The 24769-nt window shown below is 41.3% G+C and overlaps 1 protein-coding gene and 1 long non-coding RNA gene across 3 annotated transcripts in view; one reads left to right on the top strand and one right to left on the bottom strand.

Moving 5' to 3' along the window:
• Positions 1–22488, top strand: part of LOC132217149 (uncharacterized) — a 28551-nt gene extending 6063 nt beyond the window's left edge. The window contains exons 2-3 of the long non-coding RNA XR_009448863.1: positions 17897–17968; positions 22390–22488. This is a non-coding gene — a long non-coding RNA (uncharacterized LOC132217149). The remainder of the gene's footprint in view (positions 1–17896; positions 17969–22389) is intronic.
• Positions 1–24769, bottom strand: part of PLAC8 (placenta associated 8) — a 146596-nt gene that overhangs the window by 12816 nt on the left and 109011 nt on the right. The window contains exon 1 of one of the 2 annotated variants that reach the window (XM_059667211.1): positions 12981–13120. The exons of the other annotated variant lie outside the window; for it this stretch is intronic. The gene's annotated coding sequence lies outside the window, so the exon portion shown is untranslated. Of the gene's footprint in view, positions 1–12980; positions 13121–24769 lie in introns of those variants that run through there. 2 annotated transcript variants of the gene reach the window in all.

Here is a 24769-nt window from a genome sequence, read left to right as displayed (position 1 = left end):
CTGGTTGTAATGGGGTCTTATTAATTAAAATACTCTACAAAACAGATATTTTCTACTGGTTTCTGTCTACAGACATCTTGTCTTAGAACACTACTGTGGTATTGCAAGCTAACATGTGTGTTATAACCGAGGAACTTGTTAAGAATGACACATCCGCCCTGACCAGTTTGGCTCAGTGGACAGAGCGTCAGCCTGCGGACTGAAGGATCCCAGGTTTGAGTCCAGTCAAGGGCATGTACCTTGGTTGCAGGCACAACCCCAGTAGGGGGTGTGCAGGAGGCAGTTGATCAATGTTTCTCTCTCATTTATATTTCTAACTCTCTATCCCTCTCCCTTCCTCTCTGTAAAAAAAAATCAATAAAAATATATTTTTAAAAAAAGAATGATACATCCCTAGAAATTTAGGTTTAATAGGCCTGGAAAGGGATTGAGGAATCTGTATCTATATACATAAAAGCCTAAGTGACCGTTATGACCGAACAACTGGAATGATCAGAATGACCGGTTGACCAATCTTATGACACGTACTGACCAACACAGGAGCTACCCCCTGGTGGTCAGTGCGATCCCACAGCCAACCTCCCACAGCCCCTCCCCCACTGCCGGCCAGCCCTCCCATAGGCCTTGATTGCCAACAAGGCCAAGGGACCCCACCTGTGCATAAATTCATGCACCGGGCCTCTAGTGTTTAATAAGTCCCAAGGGCCTCTTAAGGGAGGGGTTGATACAAAAAGTGAGAGTAATGATGGGGACCCTAATAGTAACATTGCCTAATCTGACTGCTTTTAAATCTAAATTGTATTTTTTCCAACTCCCTTCCTCTTTTGATATGATTCCTCCCAGAACCATATTAAAAGAGGAGAAAAAGAGAAAGGCATAATTCATTCAAAATCTTAATATCCAGCAAGACTGGCTTCATTTTGGTATAGGGTATAATTACAAAGCCAGAGGTACCGTAACAGAAATTTGAATGAGAAGAAATGGAAAACTCATTAGGTGGGGGTTTCCAGTGGTAAAATGGAAGTCCTAAAACTGCAGAGACATTTGCACAGCCCTGAGAGGACAGGTGTGACCCAAAGGGGAAGTGGTAAGTGTGTGTGTGTGTGTGTGTGTGTGTGTGTGTGTGTGTGTGTTCTTTATTTTTTGTTTTCCAAACTAGCAGAACTAGAATTATCCCCCAGTTCTGGAGAAGCTGGAAGTCTGATAGAAGGTCATGGATTCTTGTCTGGGCACAGAAAGTAGAACATTCTTGGTGTGGGAATAGTGAGGGGAAATGCTTAGGGGAAAGAAAGACTGGGAAATACATGATAACAGTAGAGGCACTAGCTTTTTGGAGCAGGAGGAAAGGTTGGAGTGTAGCCAGCTGCACATCAACGGCTCATTCCTACACCCACAGGAGACATTGCTAATTGATCCCAGAATGTGGAATCTATTTCCACTGGATGTATCTTAGAATCCTAGACAACTGCTATTCCTGGTTGGTCGACATAAATGGAAAGAAGAATGAAGGCTTTGGTGTTCCATAGAACTGAAGTCATGGCTCTCCCACTCTGTCACTTAGGACAAGTGCCTCACTTTCTGACAGTGTACAGCATGCTGCTACCATTTGATCAGAGTTGGCACATGATGTGAACTCAATCTATTACCTGAGAAATAGTTGCAGATAAGAATAAATTGTACAGGCAATGAGTTGTTCAAGTCTGACTGTTATACTGCCAACCTCAAGTCTGAATTATTCATTACCTTTAAAAAATATACTGGGAAAATCAGTATAGTCAAAATATACAGAGTTGCAGCTGGTGTGTGTGTGTGTGTGTGTGTGTGTGTGTACCATTAAAGAAAGAAAAATGTACCAGCAAGGCTATATTCTTAAAAGAAAATTATTTCTTTAATAAAAACAATGCTTTAGGGGGAAAAATCAGTAGAACTAGTCACAGTCAGTTTAGCCAATATATCAAAATGGAAAACCAAGCTCAAGCACTTTTCAAGAACCCCCAGAGCTAAAAATTACTTTAGGGCAAAGTGTCTTAACTATCCTTCCAGTCCTTCATACCTTCCATAACTGCCTGTACAGTACTGAACACATTTTTGTTGTGTTGACTAGTTTGGAGTAAGGATAAAATTTTGCTGGTTTGATGTAAACAAACAAACTAATGAGTAAGTTTCGAGAATAAGAAGTTCTGATATAAATCCAGGAATGGGCCTATCCTGCAATTGCTATATGTACAAATCACGTCTATCCTAGTACGTGCTGTGTATCTGTTAACTCAATAAATTCAAATCCTGATCTAACACAGGGACTCATGCCACATGCTTATAAATCGCTAAATTCCCATTCTTAAAGTAAAATGTTTAGAAGTATATTATAGGCACAGTCTAATGTTTGTGTGTGTGTGTGTGGATGTGTTTATTGATAGATTTTGTACTCCTATATATCATGGATAGATCTATACTGAGACACAGTTGAGATCAGTGGTTCTTCAATTATAATGTGCTCAGGACTTACCTAGGTATCCTTTTATTTTATTTTTGTAAAATATATTTTTATTGATTTCATGCCCTAACCGGTTTGGCTCAGTGGATAGAGCGTCGGCCTGCGGACTCAAGGGTCCCAGGTTTGATTCCGGTCAAGGGCATGTGCCTTGGTTGCGGGCACATCCCCAGTGGGGGTTGTGCAGGAGGCAGCTGATGGATGTTTCTCTCTCATCGATGTTTCTAGCTCTCTATCCCTCTCCCTTCCTCTCTGTAGAAAATCTATAAAATATTAAAATATATATATATATATATTTTATTGATTTCAGAGAGGAAGAAAGGGGGAGAGAGATAGAAACATCAATGATGAGAGGGAGTCATTGATTGGCTGCCTTCTGAACACCCCCTACTGGAGATTGAGCCCGCAACCCCGGGCATGTGCTCTTGGCCAGAATCAAACCCGGGACCCTTAGACCACAGGCTGACACTCCATCCACTGAGCCAAACCAGCTAGGCTAGGTAACCTTTAATTTAATTTAATTTATTTTTAAAATATATTTTATTGATTTTGTACAGAGAGAAAGGGAGAGGGATAGAGAGCTAGAAACATCACTGAGAGAGAAACATCGATCAGCTGCCTCCTGCACACTCCCCACTGGGGATGTGCCTGCAACTAAGGTACATGCCCTTGACCAGAATCGAACCTGGGACCCTTGAGTCTGCAGGCCGATGCTCTATCTACTGAGCCAAACCGGTTAGGGCTAGGTAGCCTTTTAGAATGTAGATCCTGCAATGACTGTGGTGATAAGAGGACCAATGAAGTAGGAATCATTGATAATATTTGGGAGGCTATTGCTAGTATTTGGGAGGCTCAAATAAGATCATTAATTAGTCATTGCTAGTATTTGGGAGGCTCAAATAAGATCATGTATGTGAAGACACATTGAAAACTGCAAATCACCATATACACGAGAGAATGTCTAAGTGCCAGTGAAAGTGGATGGGAAAAATCTGCGCATGATGTGTTGCCAGGATGACAGTGGCTTACCCTTGCATAGAGCACTATACCCTTCAAAGCATTTTCATGTTTGATCCCCAGTTAACATTGTTCTCTATTTAATATTCCCAGCAGACCAGAGCCCTCAGGGAATTAAGGCTTATCAGACGCCTTTTATTGTAGACAAGAGGTTAAATGCCAAGAGTAAGGAGCGATCATTATCACCAGTGCAACCGCTTTCCTATCTAGATGAGAAATGAGGCTTGTCTCAAAGACTGAGTGTGGCCCCTTGTCTTCTTCGTAATCGCTTCTCTGTGCCTCAGTTTCCATATCTGTGAAATAGGGTATTGACAGGACCTAGCTTCTGAAGTTGTCAGAAGGACTAAATGAGTTAATATCTGAAAAGCCCTTTGAGTAATATCTGGCATAATGTAAGCGCTTTGTGAATATTATTAAAAAAATAAAGCGGAAATGCAATACTATCCCTCTGCCTACTCGTACTTCTTTACAGTCTTAGCTATTGTAAGATGTGGGTCATTCTCCTGCAAGGCTACGAAGAAAGGGAAAAAACCCCAGAAAACATATCACATGTCTAAAGTGACAGAGTGGCAGGGCTGGGGCTTGAACTTAGTTCTGGGGAATCCACAGCCTTTATTCTTCTTTCCACTGAATCCACCAATGAGGAATTACAATTCTTAGCCAGTTGAAATGAGCAAGCCCTGCTCAAGAATAAAAGGTAAGGACCTTCCTAGAATGTCCCTTCTCAGGTAAATTTTGGGAGCTAGGCAGTTTGTGACTAACTTTGCTTTCTTTTTATGTAGTTATTTACGTGTTTATATGTACATATTATTTTTAATATTCTGAAAGCAGTCACTCAAAAACTTGCCCTAGAGTTCCACAATACAGGTTTAGAGGACTGGTTCTCAACCAGAGACAATTGTAACTTCCAGGAGACATATGGAAATATCTAGAGACATTTTGGTGTCATAACTGGGGGTGAGGTGCTATTTGATCTAGTGGGTAGAGACCAGGGATGTTACTAAATGAACTGCAAAGCACAGAACAACCTCCACAACAAAGAGTTTTCTAGTCCCAAATGTCAACAGTGCTGAGGTGAGAAACCGTGGTGTAGAGAGCATCAACCTTTAGGATGGAGCCTAAAGGTTGTCTAGTTTCCCAGCAGATGCATAAGTCACGTCTACAATAGGCCTGAAAAGCAGTCCCTGTGAGGAATGAAAACTAACACGTCACTTCTTAGTTCAGAAATGTTCAAAATGCAAACACTGGAACTCAGGAATCATTCTGTGACTCCGGGATCCCCCACGGACTCATTCACATCCTGCTCTGAAATTCCTCTCCTGTGTGGCAAGTCCTGTGGCTAGTCCCACCACCATGCTTGCCTCTTTTACTTCTGCTTACTGTTCCCAAGTCAACAGTTTAACCTATCCAGTTCTACCATTTTTTTTCTCTTTAAGAAAACTTTTAATTGAAGAGCAATATACAGGTAGGACAAAAGTAGGTCTACAGTTGTGAGTACACAAAACACAGTTTATTCTTGTATTGTTATTTATTAATTACTAGAGACCTGGTGCACGAAATTCGTGCAGGGAGGGGGGGGCGCGGTTTTCCCTCAGCCTGGCCTGCACCCTTTCCAATCTGAGACCCCTCAGGGGATGTCCAACTGATGGTTTTGTCCCTGCGGGATAGGGCCTAAACTGGCAGTCGGACATCCCTCTTGCAATCCAGGACCACTGGCTCCTAACTACTCACCTGCCTGCCTGATTGCCCCTAACCACCTCTGCCTGCCTGCCTGGTCACCTCTAACAGCCCTCCCCTGCTGGCATGATTTTGCCCCGAACTGCCCTCCCTTGCTGGCCTGGTCGCCCCTAACTGCCCTCCATTGCCAGCCTGATCTCACCCCGAACTGTTCTCCCCTGCTGGCCTGATCGACCATAACTGCCTCTGCCTTGGCCATCACCACCGTGGCTTTGTCTGGAAGGAAGTCAGACATCTGGAAGATGGCTGGTCAACCCGATCTAATTAGCATATTACCCTTTTATTAGTATAGATAGTATTACTTATTTGTATTATAACTGTAGACCTACTCTGCCCACCCCTGTGTATACAGTAAAGTGCAGAAGTCATAAACATGATTGATGAGCTTCTACAAAGTGAACAATTCTTGTAACCACAAGCTGACTCAAGGACTAGGCCATTTCCAGAACCCCAGGAGCCCTCCTTACCCTCCTAGGGAGCCTTACGCTCTGCCCAAAGGCAACCTCTGTCCTCAAACACCAGAGGCTCATTTGGCCTGTGTTTACCTAGTTATATACATTATTTATTTTTCTGTGTCTGGCTTCTTTTGCTCAATATTATGATTGTGAGATCCAACCATATTAGATGTAGCAATAATTCATTCATTCTTTTTTTAAAAATTGACTTTTAGAGAGAGAGGAAGGGAGAGGGAGAGACAGAGAGAAACATCAATGTGAGAGTGAAACATCGATGGGCTGCCTCTTGCACTCCCCCTACCAGGGATCGAGCCCACAACCTGGGCATGTGCCCTGACTGGGAATGGAACCAGCAACTGTTTGGTGCACGAATGACTCCCAACCAACTGAGCCACACTGTCCAGGGCTAATTCATTCATTCTTATTGCCATATAATACCCTATTATATAGATATACCACAATTTTTTTTTATCCACTCTACCATTGTATTCCTTTCAGTTTGGACTATTACAAATAGCATAGTGCTGCTATGGATAATCTTGTACATATCTTCAAGTGGACTATGTATGTATTTGTTATGTCTATACCCAGGGGTAGACTGCTGGGTCCTAGGGTTAGTAAATAGTGCTAAACAGTATTCTGAAGTAGTGGTACCAATTTCCACTTCCATCAGTAATGTATGAGAGTTCTAGTTGCTGCACATCCTTGCTAATACTTTGTAATGCCAACATCTTTTTTCTACCCATAGGTTGCTAAAGAACCTGGGAAATAGGAGCCTAGGTTTAAGACTGAGAAAAACAGAAATTATGGTTAAATGATTAAATAGACTTGCCATATGTAGGAAAAAGAAAAACAGGATATTCAGTTAAATTTGAATAAGTATGTCTCATGCAAAATTTTAGACATACTTACATTTAAAAATTATTTGTTCTTTACTTGACATTCAAATTTCTCTGGGCATCTGTATTTTATCTGGAGGGTTGGGAGAATGACTGTCGTATTAGTTACCAACGTGGGAGCAGAGGCTAACTGCTCCCTATAGTTACAGGAATGGGAAGTGGTGGGGAGAAGCCAAAAACAATGCAGCCTCCTTAGCTTGTACAGGAAGCACTCTCTCACTCCTCCAATAGTGATCAGAGGCCAAAGAACCCAAATATTGGCAATGATTGCTTTCTTTCTGTTTTTTAAAAAATATGTTTTTATTGATTTTCAGAGATAGGGAGAGAGAAGAAGAGAGAGATCGGAAGATCAATGATGAGAGAGAATCATCCATCGGCTGCCTCCTGCATGCCCCCTCCTGAGGATCAAGCTTGCAACCTGGGCATGTGCCCCAACTGGGAGACTAGGAATCAAACCATGACCTCCTGGTTCATAGGTCGATGCTCCACCACTGAGCCACACCAGCTGGGCAGCAATGATTGATTTCTATCTAACTCATTGTAAGAGTATTTCCTTTAGGAACACGCAATTGTTTATTCCTGGATAAAGGAAGGAAAACTCAAGGAGCTATTTAAGCCTGAATTCTAAGCCAGCTCTGAGAGTTAGTCATTTCTGGAGGTATCTATAAGAGATATATGTATTAATAAGTTTGTTTGTGTTTTCTCTTTTTAATCTGTCTTTGGTTACAGGGAACCAGCCAAGATCTTAGAATGGTAGTGGGAAAATTATTTTCCTCTCCTACAATGTCATTTCTGAAATTTTGTCAAAACAATGAAAACTCTGTTATAAAGAAATTTTAAAAAGATTATGCTTAGTTGAAGGTATGGCATTTTCTAATTTAAGTGAAATGATTTCTATAAACAAAATGGTACTCCTAAAACATTTCCCCTCATGTAACCAATTGTGCTCATTCTTGATAATGCTTACATGAGAAGCTCTCTCAGTAGTATTTGTGTTTTTGATACTGCAAGACTGAGAATTTTTCTGACACAGGAAAGTCCAATAACCCTCCTTTTATCAAGAAAGTAAAGGGTACTTGGTTCACTAAAATGTTTAATGAGGGGTAAAGGTGGAGATAAACACATGATAAATTGGGTCCTTCCATCTCACCATTGCCATTCTACTATTGCTAATCTCTCTGGTGATCTAATTCATTAGGCTTCTCTACTTTTATCTTATAACTAGAGGCCCGGTGCATGAATTCATACACTGGTGGGGTCCCTTGGCTGGAACCAGTTCTCTGACATCCCCCGAGGGGTCCTGGATTTTGAGAGGGTGAAGGTCAGGCCAAGGGACCCCCACTGGTGCACAATCGGGACTGAGGAGGGACGCAGAAAGTTGGCCAACTGGGTGGAGGGGGGGACTGCAGGAGTGCTCTAGGGAGTGTCCGCCCTGTCTCATGTAGTCCCAATCGGCCGGACCCCAGCAGCAAGCTAACCTACTAGTTGGAGTGTCTACCCGCTGGTGGTCAGTGCACATCATAGCAACTGGCCGAATGGTTGAACGAACGGTCAGACACTTAGCATATTGGGCTTTTATTATATAGGATGTGCTGATCTGGTGTCAGGCACCTGTGGTTCTCAGGAAAGACTACACTTTCACACCCAAACCCTCTAGGCTTGGCTTCTGTTTTTTCAGTCCTTTGATTACCATTTTTTTATTATTGGTCAGACCAGATTCCTCACCACTCTATACTGTTTCTGCTGTGAGTTCTTCCCTCCTGTTTCCCTCTTTACCTGTTCACATCTCATCTCAAATGCCGCCTTCTCCATGAAGCCATTTCTAATCCTCCAAGTTGGATTTGCCTCTCTCCCTCCTCCGAACTTGCTCATTATTTTTATGATGTGGTGGAAAGCCTACTGAGCTTGGGGTTAGGACACGGGCTCTAACCATAGCAATGATATGTGGCTACTTCTGTGCCTTTTCTCTAAATGGCAATGGCAGTATCTTACCTTCCTTCTTCCAGGTTACTGAGAAAGCTACAGGAAGCTGTACAGTCATGTGCTGCTTAATGATGGGGATACATTCTGAGAAATGCATCATTAGGAGGTTCATTGAACATCACAGAGTGCACTTACACAAACCTAGTGAGACAGCCTACTGTACACCTGCGCCCCACAGCATGGCCTACTGCTCCTAGGCCAAAAACCTATACAGCATGTAACTGTACAAAAACAGCATGAGGTTAAATCAAGCACAAGATAAGTCGATGCAATTAAGAGAAACACTTGGATGCATGTTCTTTGACAATCCTCCATGAATAATGTTTTCACCAGCCGGGGTTTGATAAGAATTGGACAGCAGTGAGGCTGAATTAGAAGTCTTTGGCAAGAACCTGAGTTCAGATTCCCAACTAGGGCTGCTTATTATTCACAGGAGCAGGTAGGCAGAAGAAAAGGCACATAAGGCAAATGCATTGTTATAACAATTAAAAGATGCAACCAGGACAACACAGAAGGCCACCCTAGTAGCATGGAGGTGAGCGAATTAATGGCTGTCCTAATTCAACGTGGAGACCAGCTAAAGGCATACCTGTAGGAAAGCCTTTGTTTTCCTCAGAAACCAGTTCTAAAACCTCATGAGCAGGTGACCAGTGGGAAAATTTAGAAAAATAAATTAGCCAACACAGGCTACAGTTGATATTACGTGATCCATTTAGAACAAGCTGATAGTGTGTTGTTAAGCAGTACATTTTGTGCAGGCACTTATGAATTACATGAGACTGATCAAAGTCCGAAGGTTCCACACCGCAGAGCCCGAAACCTTTCATATCAGGTGTTAATAAACCCCACCCACTGTGACAACAAAGGAATCCAGTGAAGCCCAGTGGAGTCTAATTTTAAGAAATGTAACTTTCTGGTTAGCAGAGGTAAAAGAATTACAATATGGAACCTTACATAATGTAATGAGTTCACCTTTGAAAAATACCAACCACTTGGCTCCATTGGGATTCTGATCCATTGGTCTGGTTGGAGGGGATTAGTGGCCTTGGAATTAACATTTTTAATGCTTCCCTGGAGATTCCAGGGTGCAAGGAGGATAGAGAATCACTGTATTGAAGGAAGTCTATCTAAAATGAGGATTTGAGTATTGAAGATGGGGAGCTTAAGTCTTTTATACAAAAATAATTTCACCCCAAACATGTATAACTTTAAAAATTTAGTCAAAATAACATGGTTAATGAAGACAATCTAAAAAAAAAAAATCACAAAAATGTCAGAAGAAAAAATCTCTAGTAAACCCACCGTACAAACCAAACCACTATTGACACTTTGATGTACGTCCTTCCATTTAGTTTGTGTGCGGGACCGTATTTTCATGAGGATACTCCCAAATGTGGCAGAAAAACCATTTCTCCTACAGTGCAGAGAAGGCTGCTTCTCTTGCTGTTTGTTAGATTGGGATGCAAGTACTCATCTCTCTAAAAAAGTAGTGTACCCAATCATTGTGCTTTAGCTTAGAATTATTATCTGATTAGTTGATACCCCTACCATGACTCTTGAGTTGGCGTAAAAGAGAGTATTTTTTTCTAAGAAAGTTTAATTTGCATTCTTCTAGCTCATCCTACAATTTATTTCTATTTGTATAATTAAAAGTTAAAATACTATTGGTTGAGTGAATGAATATTTTGAGTTACCTTAGAAGTCCCAATTTATATGCAAGTATCCTGAAAACCCTCAATTAAAATCAGATTGCTCATTTATGCAATTATTTATAACCCCAGACTCAAGTCTTGTCCTTATTCTGTTTCTCTCTTCATATCTTTCTTGAAACTCTTTGTCTCCAACAGGAGCTCAACAGAGAGGGACCCCAAAAAGTATCACCAACTCCTGAACTTGCAGAGGGCTTGGCTCTACCCCATGCTTAGCATATCTAGTAGCAGGTTGTATCCACAGCATAGCAGTCCTACAGATGTCTCAGATATAATATCTTGGCTAAAAGAACCAGAAGACCTATGAAGTACATCACCATATTTTAAATCTTTCTGTAACTCAAATTTGAATGGGAAGTGCCTGGCCTTTGAATTATGCGGGATGAAGAGCACTTACCTGGTGATTCAATACAGCTAATGGCTGCCTCTATTTTGGTACAAAACATCTCAAAGGGGCTTGATTTTTATTATTATTATTTTTAATAAGCAGTCAAGTTTGTTAAATGATTTTAAAGTTTGTTTTATTGTGTGTGTGGGGGGGGCGGGGGGGGGGAGAATCTCCTCTACTCACGTCCCCCAAATTGTACTCATGATTGAGTAAAGAGGGTTAAGATAGTGCTGGTCTGTAACCATAAAATCAATGATTGAATCTTCCAGAATATTGCATTTGAGTAGTGTCTGTAATCTTTAACTTAACAAATACCATCTAATATTTTATAAGAAGATAACAAAACCATTGGTGAGTGCTCTAGTTGGTATAGATGAATCTCAAAACATCAATGAAAATACTTTTTTTTCTAAGAATGGCCAGAAAACACTTAAAAGATGGCCAATTTAATTCAGGAAAAAGGCGGCAGCCTTTACAAACACTTGCTTATAAAATATTTCTTTTCCCCCAAAGCTTCCAGATGTATTTTTCCAGAACAGGGTCTATGCAGTAAGAGGGGCAGCCAGTAAATTCACACACATTTGTCTCCATTTTCACTCCCCCAAGTAAAGCCCAAGTGAGTTTCAATGCACCGTTTAAGTGCTAACTTTTCAATGAAACTGAAGGCCAACCATGGTTTCCTCTGCATTTCGTTAACACATTCAAGTGCTCTTAGGGTTGGTCACCTCTCAGGAGGTAAACTGAGCACAGCCTTTGGGCACTGTTAAAGCTGGCACAAGAAAGCAAAATGAAGGAGAGAAAACTTTGGACAGATATTTAGTATCCCTCTCCAAATAAATGTAATCCTTGAGAGAGATAAGCACAGTGGTATTGGCCTTATTTATTTATGGAGAGATGTGGGCCAGTAGCACCCACATGCATGTACTAGTAAGGCCTCTAAAGGTTCCAGTCTGGTCCTGGTTATAATGAACGGTCAGCTGTTTTCAGGTCCCTTGCTTCTGAGCTCCAAAGGGTGCTGGTCATTCATCTATCCTAACACAGTGCCTGCTCAATAGGTGTTAAAAAAAACCAACCCAAAGAATTAACAAGTGTATGAATAAAGCAACTGTAAGTCCCATAACACAATTTTGGAGTCACTAGACTAGACATCCAAGACATCAGGGATACCACCTCTCACCCACCTCCCTTTTATGTACCATCTTTATCAAATGTGTTTGCTGTAGGGACCTGGAAGTTAAAAGGAGAAAAACAAAGCTTCTTCCCCTCCTTTCTTTAAACCTTGCAAGTGAGAAAAGCTAATTATTCCCTCAACAGTGAAAGCGCTGATATCTGCCTTGGGAATACTGCCGATGATAACAGGCTACACACCAGGAAAGATAATACGTGGCCAGATCGGGATGATTTCAAAACATTGTTTTTGTTATATAAAAACAAAGACATTTAGAATTAACTTCTGACAATAAAACAGTAATAAACCTTGAAATGACTGAAACAGAAATCGTGCCCCTCCCTCAGCAAAACCAATTCCAACAGCAAATCTTGAAACCCATTACAAAATAAGAGAGAAGCCAGTCAGAGAAAGACAAGTATCATATGATCTCACTTATATATGGAATCTAATGAACAAAATAATCTGACAAACAAAATAGATCCAGAGACATGGAAGCATGAACAGACTGAGGATTCTCAGAGGGAAGGGACTGAGGGAAGAGAAGAGATCAACCAAAGAACTTACATGCAGATAGGCATAACACATGGACACAGACAATAGTGGGGTGAAGGCCTAGGGATGGGGTGGGAGTGGATCAATGGGGAGGGAAAGGGGACATCTGTAATACTTTCAACAATAACGATAAATAAAAAACAACAAAAATGAAAAAAAAAAAAGAGAGAGAGAAACTTCCTAGAAGGAATTTAGAATATTCTGTTTAAACACTCCAGTCTTAATGGTGATACAATGATTTCTTCTTGAATGATTAAAAACATTTTTTGTTTTTCTTAAAGAAAGGGTCTTCTAGTGGCACATTTTAAAGAAAAAGTCACGATATTCACTGACTTAAGAATCACTACTGCCAAACTGAATTTAAAAGACACCTGCATGGTGCAGACATGTGGGTTTTTAAGATTACCCTAGAGTTTACTCCTACTATTCAATTCTCCCTTAGCTTATGCTAGTTACGTGGTAAGATTTTATTCTATATTTTTTTATTTATTAATTTTTTTTTCTTTTCAAAGAGGATAGGAGAAAAGACAAAAGATTTGCAAAATGGAAAAGGCAACCTGTATTGCAAAAATACTTACCACACAAAGGTTAACTGTAGAGAACAGCAGCCAGGTCAATCACTGGGAGGCTGAGGAACACTGAACTAACTGCTCTGTTGCTTCAGCCTGGGGTTATAATCACCAAGGGTGGAGTTAGGGGTGGAGAAAGTTAAGAGGTGGGCCTGCAGGAAAGGAATCTTGCCAAAATTGTTTTTATTGCCTAAATGGGGCCAATGCTTCTGTATTTAAGAATGTTGACGCTGCATTTTGTCTAATTGCATTTATTTTATGTGACCTTTGGCTGATAACATCTCTCCCAAAGACAGCAAAATTTATTCAGGATTGGGCAAGAACACATTTTATGAGGGTCCAAAGCCTGTATATATATTTAGGATTTCTATAATTCATTTACTTCATAAGGTATTTAAGGTTCTTGAAACATGCCTTTTTTTAAAAATAATTTTATTGATTTTTTACAGAGAGGAAGGGAGAGCGATAGAGAGTTAGAAACATCAATGAGAGAGAAACATCGATCAGCTGCCTCCTGCACACCTCCCACTGAGGATGTGCCCGCAACCAAGGTACACGCCCTTGACTGGAATCAAACCTGGGACCCTTGAGTCCGCAGGCCGACGCTTTATCCACTGAGCCAAACCGGTTAGGGCGAAACATGCCTTTTTGTTGTTTGTTTTTTGTTAATCCTCACCAGAGGATATTTTTTCCATTGATTTTTAGAGAGAGTGAAAGGGAGGGAGGGAGGGGGGGGGGTGGAGAGAGAGAGAGAGAGAGAGAGAGAGAGAGAGAGAGAGAGAGAAACATTAATGTGAGAGAGACACAACAATTGGTTGCCTTCCTTCCACGCACACCCAGACTGGGGCTAGGGATTGAACCTGCAACTCTTTGGTGCATGGGCTGACGCTCTAGCCACGGAGAATACTGGCCAAGACTTGAAACATGTTTTAAAGTAAGAACTGGGCAGCTAGTCTTAGTTAAGTCTCAACAATGCTAAAGAGATATCCAAACTTCCTCTTGCCAGGTTACTGGGGCTTTTGTTCAAAGCTGATGGGGTGAACAAGGGAAGATATTGAAGAGTTGGGGGAAGAGCAGGGACATGGCCACTAGCATTTTGGAGCCACCTGTCTGGTGCCAGTGTGGAGCCTGAATTCTAAAAGGCCAGACTGACATCAGGGAGCTCCCTCCAGGGGTAACTCCATAGAGCAGTGATGGCGAACCTTTTGAGCTCGGCGTGTCAGCATTTTGAAAAACTCTAACTTAACTCTGGTGCCGTGTCACATATAGAAATTTTTTGATATTTGCAACCATAGTAAAACAAAGACTTATATTTTTGATATTTATTTTATATATTTAAATGCCATTTAACAAAGAAAAATCAACCAAAAAAATGAGTTCAAGTGTCACCTCTGATACACATGTCATAGGTTCACCATCACTGCCATAGAGAGTGCAGGATGAAGAGGGCCAGGCAGGGATGGAAAGGAAAGAATGGATTTAACAGAGAAATAGGAAATGGCAGTTCTTAGGAAATGGGCAGAGGGATGGAGAGGGAATGAATCACTTAATGGATCATTAGATAGGCACGTAGTCATGAACTACTGTATATAAAAACTTTGTTTCTGGTTGTGGACAAAACAATGTGTTCGTTTAGCTGAAGTTAAAATGTCCTTCGTTCCTCAGTGTGACTCTAATGAGTTGTATTTTCTTTCATGTGTTTGAACATAAAATTCGAATGACTCACATCACTGAAACTTTGTTTTATCTTCTTCCTGGTTAGACATGTGTGCAGAGGGTGTTGTTCCTGGAGGTGGAAGGTAGTGGAAAGGGATCCTGGGTGCTTATCTCAAAGGGGTATTTGCCTAGTCTACTAACATTCACACATACCATGCAGCAGATCACTCAATTTTTGCATAATGCTGTCTTATTTCAAGAGACTAGTGTGTGAGAAATAACCACTCACTAGTTTGTATAGGTCACTAGACCAAGGAGGTAGGCAGCATCGTCCCTGTCCTGGAAGAGCTCACATGTGGCAAGTGCAGCCTGTATAGAAAATACGCTTGGGATCTCCTGGAGCAAGAGGTCATCAAATTCTAGGCCACACTATGAGGATCTTGGGCAAATGTCTTCATTTTGAAAAGCTGTGGTTTATTGTGTGCCTATTATGTGCCAAGCACAAAATCATTTTATTTTGTGAATATATCAAGATACATCTTCACCACTTGATATTCATAGGAACTCTAGTTATCATCCCCAGAATAAAGATGAGGAAACTTAAGTAACTGGCCCAAGGACCCTGTAGTACAGTGATGGCGAACCTATGACACGTGTGTCAGAGGTGACACTTGAACTCATTTTTTTGGTTGATTTTTCTTTGTTAAATGGCATTTAAATATATAAGATAAATATCAAAAATATAAATCTTTGTTTTACTATGGTTGCAAATATCAAAAAATTTCGATATGTGACACGGCACCAGAGTTAAGTTAGGGTTTTTCAAAATGCTGACACGCCGAGCTCAAAAGGTTCGCCATCACTGCTATAGTGGATAATGTGGTCTGTGTCAAGAGTCACACCTACCCGTCCTGGCCACTTTTCTCTGGGAATTGGTCATCAGCCACTAAATCTACCCATTTCTTAGCCCCAAAGCTGAGATCTGGCCATTAAAGGAGATTAATAATGTGCCACCAAGCCTATGTATCGCAGAAGTTCATGGTTTTCTGTTACACTCATGTGCTGCTTAACAATGGGGATAGCTTCTGAGAAATGCATCACTAGGCGATTCCTTCATTGTGCCAACATCACAGAGTGCACATACACAAGCCTAGGGGTACAGCCCACTGAGCCCGGGGCTCTCTGGTAGAGCCTATTGATCCTGGGCTACAAACCTGCACAGCGTGTGACTGTAACGAACACTGTAGGCAACTGTAGGGTGTTGCAATGTGAATTTACCACAGCTAATGTGTCTCTAGGGCCTAGAGTCTAGGCCATAGAAAATGATCACTTTTGCCCAGTTGGGTGTAGCTCAGCAGTTGAGCATTGACGCAGGAACCAAGAGGTCACCGGTTTGATTCCCGGTCAGGACATATGCCCAGATTGCAGGCTCGAACCCCAGTGGGGAGCGTGCAGGAGGCAGCCAATCAATGATTCTCTCTCATCACTGATGTTTCTAGCTCTCTGTCCCTTTCCCTTCCCCTCTGAAATCAATAAAAATATATGTATATAAATAAAGAAAATGTCAGTGGATAGAGCATCATCCTGTGCACCGAAGGGTCACAGGTTCGCTTCCCGGTCAAGGGCATGTACCTGGGTTGCAGGTTTGATCCCTGGCCCCAGTTGGGGTGCATGCAGAAGGTAACCAATCCATGTGTCTCTCACATCAATCTCTCTCTCTCCCCCTGCCCCCACCTCTCCCTTCCACTCTCTCTAAAAATCAATAGGAAAAATATCCACAGTGAAAAAAAAAAGTGTCCAGTTCTATTATAATCTTATGGGATCACTGTGGTTTATGCAGTGGGCCCTTGACTGAAACATCATTATGTTGTGCCTGACTGTGCTCTTAATAACAAAATAGTGATAAAATCATCAACACCACAGGACTGTGGTGAGCATTAATTGAGATAATAGGAGAGAGAACCTGGATCCATGGAAGATGTGCAATAGAGAGTTGTTTCAACACTCCCCTGTCATCCCTGCTCTTCCTCAGGACGAGGCTCTGTTTCTTTGTTCTTCCATAGTCCCCTGTGTCCCCCTCTTCTCCACAGGACCTCTCACTTGCCTTGCTCCACAGCTGGACACTGAGCCCTTGGAAGAAGTGTAGGGCTTTTTCACGAGCATGACTTCAAAGTTGGGGCCAAGCCAGACAAAGGCATAAGAAAGAGTTCAGGATCACATGAGATAACATTAAATGTCTTTAGAGTCATGGTCTAAGACAGCCACACAAGAATAGGAAAAGAATGTAGAAGTAATTCAGGGATCAACTGAATTGTATGGAAAGGAGAAGGATTCAAGTTTTGGGGATTTTACCCATTTATACCAATCAAGCAGTTTGAAAGGGGCCCACCAGGTCATCTGTGATGGGGTACAATCATCCCTCCAAGTCCTATGTTCTAATGTCTGTTTCTTTTTTCATTCATTAAACAAATACAGGGTGCCCCCCAAAATGTACACATACTTTACTAGCTGATAATTCAGTTTTGAAAATGAAAGGTATTTGAATAATCATGACCTTTATAATGATTCACAGTGCATGTATACATATTTTTGAGACATTCTATACACATTGAGCACTTGCTACACTCAAGCCTCTGTGAACTACTGGGGATACAGCAGAAACAAACAGGTTTCCTGCTCTCAAGATGCCCATTCAGTTTCCTTCTCATAAAGGAGAAAGACAGAGAAAAACACATACAAACACAAACAAAACCCAAGTAAACATACAAGCAAATAAAATAGTTGCACGTTGTTCTCAGGGTTGCAAAGAAAACCATCAAGGAAGGGCCTGAGATTCTGAATAAGAGGTGCTGACCTTAGGCAGGGTGGGCAGGAAGGGTGTCCTTAAAGCAGAGACCCAGAGGAGGAGCAGGCGCTGGCAGTGTGCGGAGGGCTGGCAGGAGCTTCCCAGGAGAGGGCCGAAGTCTCAGCCTGAGCTCAGCAGATTTGAGGAACAGAAAGGGGGCACCTGTAGAGCAAGCCGTACGCTTCCTCATGTACAATGTGAGGGCCCCAGCAATGGCGGAGGAAGTACTTTTACAGGACTGTTCAGAGAGGACTCCGTTTTTGAGAGGAAAGATGGGCGGATGCATCATGGGCCCAGGCATGCGTGCCCATGTGTGTGTGAATTCATGCTGAGGAAATCGCCAGGTCATTTGTTTGTCTTTATATGATTAAAGGATAGGACGTGGCCACAACTTACCTAGTGTTACTCCTCTCTTTGCAAACAGGCTCAGCAAGCTTTGGGGCTGAGAAAGGGGGAGCTTTCGTGGTTGATGACCAGAGAAAAGTGGCCGGGACAGGTAGGTGTGACACAGACCGGAATGCTTTAGGGTCATTGCCCTTTTCAAAAAGGACCAAGTAGCCCTCAGCTTGTGCCCAGTGGGGTGCCTCCTGGAACAAGTTCTGTAGGAATCCTTCCTGAGGTTATTAATTTCACAAATGTTTTTTGTTGTGTTGTTTTTGGTTTTGCCCCTCATTGAGTGAACCTTTATTTATTTATTTTTAATTGCAGTTGACTTACAATATCACATTTGCTCTTGGTGTCGGGACCGGGATTAGACACTTACACACATTACTAAGTGATCACCCCAATGAGTCTAGTCACCATCTATCACCACCCTCGGCAAGTGTTTATCAACACAGTGTGGACTCTGGAGTTGGAATTGCCGCTGGCTCACTGTGGGACCTTGGCCTGAGAAGTCACTTCAGGTTCCTCAGAGGATTGTTGTCAAGATTAAGAAGTGAACGGGTCCTAGCGCAGTCGACCAGTATATGACCAGTACTCAGCAGATGTTGGTTTTCTTTTTTCTCCCCTGAGTTAGAGAAGTAAAAAGAAATTGAGGAAGCAGAATTGCAGCTTGCCACAGAGGCTGTTGACAGTGAGTGAGAGGGAAGAATTGAAACGGTTCCCACATTTCTAGCCCGGGACATTGCTTAACATTGCATATCATTCAAGACTCTTTCTGACTCAAGTCAATATTAAGCAAAAAAGGGTTTTATTGCCTAATGTCTGAAAAATCCTGGGTGCAACCAGCTTTAGGGCCCGTTTGCTCCAGGGATCAGCCCTGTGATCAGGGCCCAGGTGTCTCCTCTTGGCTTCGCTCTCCTTCATGTTGAGGTTGTTCCTTCTCAGTCTTCACCTGCCCTGTGGCGTTTGCCAAGAGCTCCAGGCTTGTCCTCCCAGATCCTGGGGCAAGAGAAAGTAGTAACTGTAGGTAGTGCCCATATTTGCTTACTATTATTCTAACTTTTTATACTTGTGATTTTCATAAGGTAGGTCGGAAAACTGAGGCAGATTAAATTACTAGCCTAAAAAAAAAAAAAAAAATTACTAGCCTAGCCCTGGCCAGTGTGGCTCAGTTGGTTGGAGTGTCGTCCTGTACACCAAAAGGTCTCAGGTTTGATTCCCAGTCAGGCTACATACACAGGTTGCAGGTTCGATCCCAGCCCTGGTCAGGCATATGCGGGAGGCAAACAATCAACATGGTCTCTCTCACATCGATGTTTCTCTCTTCCCTTCTTCCCTCCCTTTCACTCTCTAAAAAGCAATGGAAAATATCCTTGGGTGAGGATTAACAACAACAATTTATATATATTGAATTATAATGATAGATGTCAAAATACCTTTCTCATAATTAGCCAGTATTACCAGTTTTAAAAAAAAATCATTCATTGTGCTGTACACTTTAAATTGATACACTGCTGTATGTCAATAAAACTGGGGGGAAATCTTTCAGACCTACAAAATAATACAATGTTATACCAGTCAAAACATTATTCAGTGGAACTGAATAACATAATGAAGTAACTTGATATAGTATACATATAAGGGCTTCTTATAACCTACAAATAAAGAAAATATTTTTTCATGAAAATAAAAAATTATAAATCATGATTAAAGGTGACCTAAACCCCACAAATAGTTACAAATTAAGAAACCAATTTCTAATCTTGGATCAAAGAGGCAGTAAAAGGGAACTATAATGCTCTAGAAACCAAAGAAAAGGAAACTACTTTCTATTGAGACCTATGGGATTCTAAAGCAGTACTAAGAGGGACATTTAGAGCTCTAAAACACACTCACACTTTAAAAGTAAAACCAAAAAATAAAGGAACTAAATAGTCATTGCAAAACACTTTAAAAAAGAAATCAGGAAATTGAAATCAATAAAGGTAAAAGTTGAAAGTAATAACATAGAAAAAATAACAGAAAGGACAAAAATAGTAAGACGAATAAATGATCAAAACCTATAAAAATAACTCCAAAAGTTTACTGAGAAGATTAATAAACTATATATCTATATAAAATAGATAAATGATTTGCGAGGTTGAAGAGGGAAAAGATAGATTAGGAATGAGAAAAGAGTCATAACCCCAGTCACACAAGAAATTAAAAGATTTAAGAGACTCACTATAGGCAACCCTACAGCAATGAATACGAAAACCTACAGGACAGGCATGCTTTTCTGGCAAATTACAAACTATTAAAACAGACCCAAGAAGAGATGGGAAACATGAATAGACCAATGAAGACGATGGGATGTTAATAATGAAAAGACCCTAGGCCAGTGGTCGGCAAACTCATTAGTCAACAGAGCCAAATATCAACAGTACAACGATTCAAATTTCCTTTGAGAGCCAAATTTTTTAAGCTTAAACTATATAGGTAGGTGCATTGTTATTAATTTAATTAGGGTACTCCTAAGCTGACCTTTGCTAAAAATGTCCTCAATCTGATTGAGGTACGTTCGCTGAGGTCGACCCCTTCCAACTCTCCCATCCACACTCGTCTTGTACACTTGTTTCCTCTATCTCCTTTCGTTCATCCTCTCTGTATGTCCAAACCATCTCAACATACCTTTCTCAGTCCTCGACACTACATCTTCTTTCACTCCACAACGTTCCCTAAAATTAACTTAATAAACTTTACTTAAAGTTTGAAGTCAACTTCGCACTGTACGTGCGCTCCCGCACGTGATATTTTGTAGAAGAGCCACACTCAAGGGGCCAAAGAGCCGCATGTGTCTCGCGAGCCGTGGTTTGCCGACCACTGCCCTAGGGCCAAACGGATCAGAGCTGAATTTTAGTTTACCTCTGAAGGTCTCATGTTCCCAATGTTATTTAAACCCCTGCTACTCACAGTGTGTCCACAGACTAGCAGCGTCAGCATCACCTGGGAGCTGGTTAGAAATGCGGGTTTAGCTACTCCAAGCCATAGAAAAATCTTTTAAATTCATGTTTTCAAGCCGATATAATTTTAATGCAAAAAAAGAAAAAATTGTTCAGATGATTTATACTTTTTAATTACAATTATAATTGTAAATTAATTTCACTTAAGATTTAGAGAGTAAAATTATAAACAAAATATTAGCTTATAGAAACCTTCATTATATCAAAACAATTAAAAATAATAAGCAAGGTTTATTTCAAAACTGTAAGAGTGGTTCAACATTAACATAAGCCATTACATTGATAAACCAAATGGCACTAAAATTCAGCAGTTATTCATTCCTAATAAAAATTCTAAATATAGAAGCAAATTATTTAACTATGCAAAAGACTACCAAACACCAATAGCAAATATTATCTTAAGAGAATGTGATACGGTGGATGGATGTTAGGTAAGTATACAGAAACCCATAGCTTTTTTCCTGTTCTAATAAAAGCCAACTAAAAATAAAAGCAAGAACATATTTTTCCATGTTCAATTGTGACAAAAACTATAAATTATTTAGGAATAATTATAACAAAAAATAACATAAAGTATAGGGGGAAATCTCTTGCTATCTTGTTAAAACACAAAGATTTCAATAGCAAAGGCCTTCCATATTTTTGGAAGGGAAATCTTATATCACAAAAAAGTCAATTCTCTTAAAATTGATTTCATGCAGTTTCCACCAGAATGAAAAGGTGTGTGTTTTTTTTCCCTTGGAATTGAACAAAATAATCATACAGTTCATTGGGAAAAATAAATGTCCAATATTAGGTTAAGAAAACTATGAAAAAGGAAAACAGTAAGGAGAAGATTTGCCTACCTAGATAATCTCAGACCTAAAGTCACCGTAATCCAAGATTTTGGCAGAACAATATTATTAGGATTAATGTGGAAACTTTAAGAGTAAAACCAGTGTTTGCAGAAGTGCTATTTCATTTTGTTATTCCGCACCCAAGTATATTTTGGCCATTGATTTTTAGAGAGAGTGGAAGGGAGGGGGAGAGACACAGAGAGAGAAACATTGATGTGACAGAGGCACATGGATTGGTTGCCTCCTGCACATGCCCCTACTGAGTTGGGGATCAAGTCTGCAACTGAGGTAAGTACCCTTGACTGGAATCAAACCTGAGACCCTTCAGTCCACAGGCTGATGCTCTAACCACTGAGCAACTGGCTAGGGCAGAAGTGCTATTTTATTTAGGTGACATTATTGGGATGCCTACGTGGAAATATCCAGCAGCTAAAGTGAAACATGCAGCCCTGGCTGGCGTGGCTTCTTCACATTCTTCACGTTTCCCTTTGTTTGGTTTCGTGTCATCTTTGATGTGCTTCCTGTTGGCTTTTGTGAAGCTGGTTTCCTGCAAATGATGGTTCATGACAATATCAATACTTGTGATGACTGAGCTTTCAGTACCTTCGCCCTTGGGGCCTTCGGTGGAGAAATTTCCACCAATGACCGTCATCAGTGTTATCCTCTAATCTACTGACCATCTCCTCCACCTTCAGGCACAGCTTATCTCTGATGACTCAGATCTGGCAGATATGGGAGAACGTCTCATCAGGACTGATGAGGTCCCGGTAGATGATCTTGATGGCGGCTGGAAGGAGATGATAGAGGCATTGGCTTACAGGAGCAGGAGCTCTGAGTCAGCCCGGCGCAGGGGGAGCAGCACTGAAGGGATGGGAGAGCACGTGGAAAAGCTGTTTTACCCATTTTTAAGGGCACAGTAGTGTTTAATATATTCACATTTTATGCAACCAATCTCCAGTACATTTTCATCTTGCAAAATGAAAACTTTATACCCATTAAACAACAATTCCCCATTTCCCTTCCTTGCAGCCCCTGGCCACCACCCGATGGTAACTTCTTTTATTGGGTCAGTTTCCTACAAGTTCTGCCTGGGTGAGTGTCCTTAACATATCCCTGAAGAGTCAGAACCTGTAGGTACTCTTGGAAATTAGGGTGTCATTTGGCTAATCCAGAGAATTAGATATGATCCCATGCCAGGAGGAAACAAAATTCAGGGGTGGATTCATAAGAAAGTGCTGGAAGATGGACAGAATTTGGATACAGGTAAAGCAACTTAATTCCCAGAAGGAAGGAGTGGGTGCAACAGCTGGAGGAAATGTGATGATCATTGAGGTCAGGTAGTCATTCATTCAGTAAATATATTTTGAATATGCCCAGGCCCAACCCTGACCTAGGGTTTGGCACTCAGTGATGAATAATCCAGGATCCAGGATCTCAAGGAACTTGCAGTCAAATAGTCTGGACAAGCCCTCACCAGCATGGCTCAATGGTTGAGAGTAGACCTATGAACCAGGAGGTCATGGTTTGATTCCAGTCAGGATACATGCTCGAGTTGTGGGCTCAATCCCCAGTGTGGGGTGTGCAGGAGGCAGCTGATCAATGATTCTCTCTCATTGATGTTTCTATCTTTCTATCCTTTCTTCTCTGAGATCAATAAAAAGACATTTTGAAAAAATAGTCTGGTCCTAGCTGGTTTGGCTCAATGGATAGAGCGTTGGCCTGCGGACTGAAAGGTCCCAGTTTCGATTCTGGTCAAGGGCACATGCCTGGGTTGCAGGCTCGATCCCAGGTGGGGGGTGTGCAGGAGGCAGACGATCAGTGATTCTCTCTCATCATTAATGTTTCTATCTCTCTCTCCCTCTCCTTTCCTCTCTGAAATCAATAAAAATATATTAAAAAAAATAGTCTGGGCAAGGTAAGGCAGAAAATAAATGTGTTTATTTGCTGCCACTTCTACAAGTTCCTCCGTGCTATGGATATCCTTTTTACCTCAATAAACGGACTACACATGGCAAAGATACAGATGATCATATCCTCCATTTTTAAGTTACTTATCTTATTTTCCACCATAAAATTTTTTTATTGCATCAACGTTAAAAATGTTCACCACGTAACTGACTCTGGCTAATGTGCACTAAGCACTTAGAAGTCCATAATCACATTTGCTCCTGGGAAGTGCTCTGAAGGAGGAGGTTAATATTATTATCATCCTTACTTTGCAGACGAGGAAATAGAAGCTCAGAAAGTCTGGGTGACTTTCCCAGAGTCACAAAGCTAGAAAAGGTAGAGTCAGCATGGAACTCAGATAGATGCTCAGTTAAAGGCGATGTTCTTTTTGACTTCCCCCCTAAGTTAATCCCAGGGAGAAGGCTGTCAGCCGGTCGTCAATACATATATCAATGGGTCACTTAACTGCCAGGCATCTGGGATACTGTAATGAAGGTGATCTGTCCCTTCCGGAGCTGAAAGAGATAATTACACCCACAAATGCTAAGCATTGCAAGGGATTGTTTTTGGAGAATAAAACACAAGGAACCCCTCCTAGACTGAAGTTGGGTTGGAAGCAGGGGGAGGGTGAAGGCGCGGGGGATGGGTGTGATGGTGTCATAGACAAGAATTTACCTTGTGAAAATAAAGCTTCTGGACCCTGCCCTTTATTGCTGTTAGCTGTGGCCAAAGACATTCAGGCTTGTTTTATTTTGTGGGATGATTCAGTTATCACACCCACGGGTTCAATTGAAATAGTGGGTAGAAAGTCCCATCCCCGCCCAGGCTAGCTAAACCAGTGCCAGTAGTTTCACAGCCTGTGAAATACACACTCCGTAAAGAAATACACTCAATTTGGAGTAAAATTTAGAACTAGCCCCTGGGTAGAGAAGTCACACCGGACCCATCTCCTGTTCGGTTAGTGCTACTTTAAGCAAGAGAAGGACATGTCTTTGTGGGGAAAAGTGCTGTTGGACTTGATGCAACTCTTGAAAAACCGACTTCTACATTGGTCTCTTCCCCCAATTGACACAATCAGAAAAAGTTGACAGGAAAGTGCTAACAAGACACCATTGCAAAAGTTAACAG

The sequence above is a fragment of the Myotis daubentonii genome, chromosome 1 (genome assembly GCF_963259705.1).
Source record: "Myotis daubentonii chromosome 1, mMyoDau2.1, whole genome shotgun sequence".
NCBI classification, from domain to species: domain Eukaryota; kingdom Metazoa; phylum Chordata; class Mammalia; order Chiroptera; family Vespertilionidae; genus Myotis; species Myotis daubentonii.
Note: the sequence above shows the minus strand (reverse complement) of the source record. Positions and strands in the feature narration are given on the sequence as shown.